General features: G+C 45.5%; 1 pseudogene; it reads left to right on the top strand.

Annotated features, from left to right (window-relative positions):
* Nucleotides 1-524: 524 nt before the first annotated feature.
* LOC103082847 (RNA-binding protein with serine-rich domain 1 pseudogene) lies at nucleotides 525-1,466 on the top strand (annotated as a pseudogene).
* Nucleotides 1,467-7,210: the final 5,744 nt, after the last annotated feature.

The raw sequence follows: 7,210 nt of genomic DNA, 5'->3' as shown, positions 1-7,210 counted from the left end.
AGTTGTATCTAACAAATAATGCTGTGCAGTTCTGGAGCTATTGATAGAAATCAGCTTCATGCCTTGCTGCAAATGACTAAGAATACGGACTTCCCTCCCAACTCTAGGCCTGGAAACAATTCTTCTTCCACGTCTATGTCACAAGGCAGGACATTATGTAAGACGCCCTGAATCCAATGAATGCTACAATCAACTGATTGCCCCCTGGTGTTTAATGTAAGCTCTGAGCCAGGCTGTCCTATGAAGGAAGAGGAAAAGGTGGAGGAAGAAGAGAAGGAGGGGGAGGAAAGGGGGAAAGGATAAAGTATTTCCCAATAATTCTTCAATAAGAAAATACAGGAAGGCCAGCCTCAGCGGCTGAGGAGGGCAGGAGGAGGTCATGGGTGGGGACGGAAGCGGGGGAGATGCTGCACTTTGGTGTAAATTGCAGTTGATGAGGGATAGTTTCTCAGACTCAAGTTAGAAGTGAGAGTTCAGATTAAGTGAGGCCGTCATTGCTGCTTTGAACACCTCAGAAGGGGAGAATGGATTTATCAGGAGTGAAAAAGAAGAGCTTGTTAGGAGTCAAAGAAAATAATAACAAGTCCAGCACTAGGGCCCCTTCTCCGACCAAATGCAAAGACCGCTCTCATGAGAAGTCCAAGGATCGCTCTAAAGATAAAGGAGTCAAGCGAGAAGGGTGGTGGTGGGGATGAAACTCAAAAGAGGCGCAGCGCTTCCAGCGGTAGCAGCCGCACCAGGTCTTGGTCCAGCTCGACCTGCGGCTTGGGCTCCAGCAGCGGCTGCAGCTCATCTTCAGCACCGAGCCGCTCAGGAAGTTCCAGCACATCCCGCAGCTCCAGCTCCGGCAGCTCCCCTGGCTCTCTTGAGTCCTTCTCGGTGCAGGCATGACAACAGGCGGCATTCCCGCTCCAAATCCAAACCACCCCGATTAGATGAAAAGGAAAGGAAAAGGCAGAGCTGTCCCCTAAACCCACCAGAGAACACATTGGGAGCCTCACCAGGAATGTGACCAAGATCACATTATGGATATATTCTCCACCTATGGGAAAATTAGAATGATTGACATACCTGTAGAAAGGATGCACCCCCATCTGCCTAAAGGCTACGCATATGTGGAGTTTGAGAATCCAGATGAAGCCAAGAAGGCGCTGAAGCACGTGGACAGAGGACAAGTTGTTGGCCGGGAGGACCACTGCCACTGCTGTGCTGGCCCCCTGGCCTAGGCTACCCCCAGGCGAGTCGGCCCTCCCAGGAGAATGCTGCCACTGTCCCCCATGTGGCGCAGGTCACCCCGACGGTTGAGGAGAAGGCCACGTTCCCCTCGGCGGCGCATGCAGGTCCCCCGCCCACTGCCATCACAGGAGCCACTCCAGCTCCAACTCCTCCTGATAAGCAGGTCCACTGAAGGTCTGCCCCTGGGAGCTGCATCCCATCCAACTCACCTTTGTCACTTTTCTAGCTAAAGGAGGATCAGTAGGAAAGAAATCCCTCACTCAGGGGCATGTTTCAAAGGTGAAGGCAGCAATTGAGACGTCTGCCCTGGCGGCAGAGTTCTGGCTGCAGGAGCATTGTTGGTTTGGGGTCATGCCTGTAAAGATGCCCTCCAGTTTTCTGGCTAGACAGCTCCCACGTTTCTAGTTCCTGAGAGTCAGTTTGGTGGCAAAGCCAGCGGGGATGAGCAGGGGGCTCCAGGTGGTGGTTCAGCCCCAGCCTGGGAGCACGTTTCTCCATTCCACAGATGACCTGAGGCCAATCTGGTGGCCTGCAGAGTCCCTCAGGAAAGGGCATGCTTTTATGCAGCTGTCACTCCTGTTAGCCTGGCTCTGCTCCCCTGCTTGAGTCCTCTTCGGACCTCTAGGGTCAAATACCCCATTATCTGCCCAAAATGGTTCTTTGCACATGTACTCATGCGTGCGCATGCGCACACGCACACCCCACGTCTCCCTTTCTCTCCCTGAAATTGGTGAGCGCGTTGAGAGCCAGCTCTGCTAGGTCATCACAGAGCCCCCTGTTGTACTGGTATTCATGGTGGTCTTGCAGGTTACCTTGGCAACGTGCACATTGCTTTTTTGGCTTTTATTGTATAGTCGGTACTGTAAATGTTCTGTTTTGAGTTTTATAACTTTGTAGCATTTCAGATAATGTTGTGTTTGCGCTTTGTTGGAAAATATGGGAAAAGCAAGAGGGAGATCATTTTGCGCTTTCTCCAAGCTGTGTGCTGTTTAGCGTAAGAATAATAACTAAATACATTTACTCTATGCCAGGCACTGAACTATGCACTTTATATATATTTCGTCCTTACCCATCCTATGAGTAGTTACTACTGTTATCCCATTTTACAGATGAAGAAACTGGGGCATGAAGCAGCTAAGTAACTTAACCATAGATAAAAAGCTATGAGGTACCAAAGCGAGGACTTCTGACTCTGTCTTCTGGGCTCTCCTTGCTAACCAAGGCTTCTTCTCTTAAACTCAGACCTGCCTTACATCTTTCAGCTAGGGATTTCTGCAACTTTTTAGGTCTGAAGTATTAAGACTCTCAACAAGGGTGGTAGAATCAGGAACTAAAAATAAGACGTTATTACATAATACACTGTTTTATGTTGAATCTTATAACTAGAGGAACTTTGAGTGGTGATCTATCAGAGAAACTGGGTTCAATCATTAGTCTGCTATTTACTGTGTGATCCCAGGAAAGTTCCATGACCTCTCTAAGACTCAGGAAGAAAGTATCACCTGCTCTGTTTATCTTATGAGGTTGTAAAAAGAATCAGTCGTGTGTAAGCGTTAGTGTGTTGGCTTTGGGACCACTCTGAAGATTTTTTTAAGTTCTTCAAATGTGTGGATCAATGCAGCTGCCAGATAAACAAAGTACTACCCACTACAATAAAGCAGATAGTCCTGAGCCTGGATCAGAATCCTAGATTATTGGGAATATTAACAGCCACTCCTGCTTTGCACGTGAGCCTTATGTAGAGCACCTCATGTGATGCCTGTCTGACTCAGACACTCAGTATTCCTTTCCTTGGCCCATCCCTGCACGAATCCCTCCTACCCCCATGCCCCCACCCCGGCTTTGTGCTTTTGTCGGTGAATTACAAGGGACTTGATACTCCATAGGCTAAGCAATAATCCAGGTAGGAACAGAACAAGAGCTGTCTGGTATTCCCCCATCTCAGATCATTGGGGCTCATGAGCAACACTCATTGCCTCCCTATGATTCCGTTTTCCCATGCCCCAAATAGGCTGATTCATTTGTTCAGGGTACACCGTGGAGTCCTGCCAAATGCAAATAAACTGTCTATGGGGCACGTGCCGAGCGATGCTGGGAGCAGGCTCATTACTGCCACAGTCACTACAACAAATAACAACAAAAGCCTCTAGGCGCAAATTAGCACACATAATAAACTTAATTCAAGAAACACTGAAGAGACCCTTAGTTGCATTTTAACTTACACAACACCATTTATCACACAAGTGCCATGGGGCCCCTACAGACTGAAAATAAGACATTGGTACAGATTAGCTTCTACTATGCCTCAATGACCCTTCCAACTTAAATCCACACACACACACACACACACAAAGAGAGAGAGAGAGAGAGAGAGAGAGAGAGAGAGAGATGTGAAGGGAACACAGGGAAGACGGCAGAAAGAGTAACTGAAAAGAACTCACAGTCTGGAAATTATGAGAGAGGTCTGTGTTCTATTCCAAACTGGATTATTCCTTAGCCTCTGGACTTGTCCAGAAGTATCAAGTCCCCTGTAATTCATGCATAAAAGCCCAAAGTCAGGAGGGAAGTAAAGGAATCATTCACTGAGCACCTGAGGCAGACAGGAATCACAGGAGGCACTTTACGTAGGACACACATGTAAACAGGGGTGCCTATTAATACTCCCAACAAACGGAGACAAAATCACTGTGATGGTACTTGCAAACCTCTTTTCCAAAGTAATACAAAGTAATACGCAATGTGTTACAAGAGGGACGAAACACCAGATACAGAGACAGATAATAATAGCTAGCATTTGAGCACCTATACTGGCACCTATGTGCCAGTATTGTGCTAAACTCTTTACGCATGTACACTGTCTGATTTTCAATACGCACAACCACCTAGGAAGTACATGATATTATCTTCATTTTGAGGACGAATGAAATGAGCTGCTTGAAATGGTTAAGCATCTTGCTGGGTCAGTCACCCAGGTTCAAATCCCACCTCTATCTTCTTCTGACTTCAGCCAAATCCCTCAACTTTGCTATGCTTTAGCATCCTAACAGTGAACGGGGATAAGGCCAGCCCTCCCTGCCCCTCGCTGAATGCTGCAAGGACTACATGTCATACAGAGGAGTAAAGTGTAAAGTGCACGGAAAAGTATTTTGTCTTCTCCTAGGTGGACTGCAGTCAACGGCAGGCAGAGACCATTTCACATGATCTTTTAAGATCCCTGAAAGTAAGACTGTAATGCACATGCTGAATGATTATGCATTCGTAATCACTATGAATGAGTACCGATATCAACACAAATATGAATATAATGATTATGCATTCAAGATTACAGATGAACAAAAACTGTCTCGTCATCTTCTCAACATATTTACTGAGCACCCACTTCTGTGGCTGGCATTGTGCCACATGCTGTGGAGACACACAGATGAGTATGAGAACTTGGAGAAAGACAGTAGTGCACTAAAAGCAGAGTGACTAAAATGACCATGGGGAATGAAGGTGGCAGTGAGAACTAACACAGCTCAAGTAACGGTTCATAGTGGCAGGAAAGGAGTAACACAGGGAAGGCTGAGAGAACAGGTTGGGACAGACTGTGGAAAAGCTATAAATGATCCTCTTAAAAGAATTTCAAAAGAGTCAGCAATGGGCTTCCCTGGTGGCGCAGTGGTTGGGAGTCCGCCTGCCGACGCAGGGGACGCGGGTTCGTGCCCCGGTCCGGGAAGATCCCACATGCCGCGGAGCGGCTGGGCCCGTGAGCCGTGGCCGCTGGGCCTGCGCGTCCGGAGCCTGTGCTCCGCAACGGGAGAGGCCGCAGCAGTGAGAGGCCCGCGTACCGCAAAAAAAAAAAAAAGTAGAGTCAGCAAACCAAGGAGCTACCTTAAGAGAATCAGAGAAGCACAGTCACATGAGGGAGGAGGAGAATAAAAGGGCAGAAGGCGAAGGGCTCTCAAGTGAACTTGACGTCTACCCCTAAGTTCTGCTCAAGGCCAGCTGCCTATGCAAGTTTTTCCCTCTCTCTCCATTCCCCTCTTCTCACTTTATAGCATAAATGGTCTTTCTCTTCCTCTTTTATGCCTTTGGCCCACTTAGGTTACAAAGGGCCCGCTTTTAGGGTGTCTCCAGGGATATTTCAACTTCTGTTTTCTTATCCGTTAGATAGTTATAACATCCCAGGATTATTGTGTATATAAAATGAGGTAACATATAACTGTTCAACAAATGGTGCTGGGAAAACTGGATATCCACATGCAAAAGAATGAAGACGAACCTTTATACCATACACAAAAATTAACTAAAAATGGATCAAAGACTTACACGTAAGACCTAAAACTATAAAACGCTTAGAAGAAAATATACAGGAAAAGCTCCATGATGTTGGATTTGGAAATGATTTCTTAGATATAACACCAAAAGCACAGGTAACCAAAGGAAAAAAAATAGGTAAATTGAACTACAGAAAAATTAAAAACTTCTGTGAATCATAGGACACAAAAGAACAAAAAGATAACCCATGGAATGGGAGAAAATATTTGCAGATCATATATCTGATAAGGGGTTAATATCCAGACTATATAAAGAGCTGTTACAACTCAACACGATGAGAACAACAAAAACAACCTGACTAAAAAGGGGGCAGATTTGAATAGACATTTCTCCAAAGAAGACATACAAATGGCCAATAAGCATATGGAAGAATGTTCAACCTCACTAGTCATTAGGGAAATGCAAATCAAAACCACAAGGAGATACCACTGCACATCCACTGGGATGGTTGCTATCAAAAAAATAGAAAATAACAAATGTGTCAAGGATGTGAAGGAATAGGAACCCTTGTGCACTGTGGTGGGAATGTAAAGTAATGTAGCTGCTACAGAAAACAGTTCGGTGGTTCCTCAAAAAATTAAAAATAGAATTTCCATATGACCCAGCAATTCCACTTCTGGGTATACACCAAAAAAGAATTGAAAACAGGGTCTTGAACAATATTTGTATACCCATGTTCATAGCAGCATTATTCAAAGTAGCCAAAAGGTGGAAGCAATCCAGCGTCCATCTATGGATGCAGGGAGAAACAAAATGCAGTATATACACACAATGGAATATTATCCAGCCTTAAAAAGGAAGGAAATTCTGACACATGCAACAACATGGATGAACCTTGCAAACTTCATGCTTAGTGAAATAAACCAGTCATCACAAAAGGCAACTCCTGTACAATTCCACGTACAGGAGGTACCTAGAGAAGTCAAACCCATAGACATAGAAAGTAGAATGGTAATTGCCAGGGGCTGGGGGAGGAGGGAATAGGGAGTTGTTGTTTAATGGGTACAGAGTTTTAGTTCTGTAAGATGCAAAGAGTTCTAGAGATGGGTGGTGGTGGCAGTTGTACCACCATTCAAGGATGTGGATGTACTTAACGCCACTGAACTTGTACACTTAAAAATGGTCAAGTTGCTAAATTTTATGTTATGTATATTTTACAACAATTTTTAAAAAAAGGAATAAGGTTCCAAAAAATAGAAATAATTAACATACATAAAGCATGCAGCAATAAAACTTGGCAATGAACCTTAGTTCCTTCCTCTCCCCTGATGCAATCCTTTATTTCAAAGATCTTTTCAAACTACCTAAGGAGCTCAGCACCAATCCAGTTCCCCAGCTCTGCCATTAAATCTGGCTGTGTATTCCAGGACGAATTCCTCTCCTTACTGAGCTTCGGGTGTTTTTAACCATTAAAAAAAAAAAGAAGAAGAAAGAAAAAAGGATTAAACTATACTACATTCCCTTTCGGCTGTAAAAATACAAACACACTGAAGGTTAAAGAGATTAAGAATAGGCTAGCAGGGCTTCCCTGGTGGCGCAGTGGTTGAGAGCCCACCTGCCAATGCAGGGGACGCGGGTTCGTGCCCCGGTCCGGGAGGATCCCACGTGCCGCGGAGCGGCTGGGCCCGTGAGCCACGGCCGCTGAGCCCGCGCG

The sequence above is a fragment of the Lipotes vexillifer genome, unplaced genomic scaffold (genome assembly GCF_000442215.2).
Source record: "Lipotes vexillifer unplaced genomic scaffold, Lipotes_vexillifer_v1.1 scaffold276, whole genome shotgun sequence".
Classification (NCBI taxonomy): domain Eukaryota; kingdom Metazoa; phylum Chordata; class Mammalia; order Artiodactyla; family Lipotidae; genus Lipotes; species Lipotes vexillifer.
Note: the sequence above shows the minus strand (reverse complement) of the source record. Positions and strands in the feature narration are given on the sequence as shown.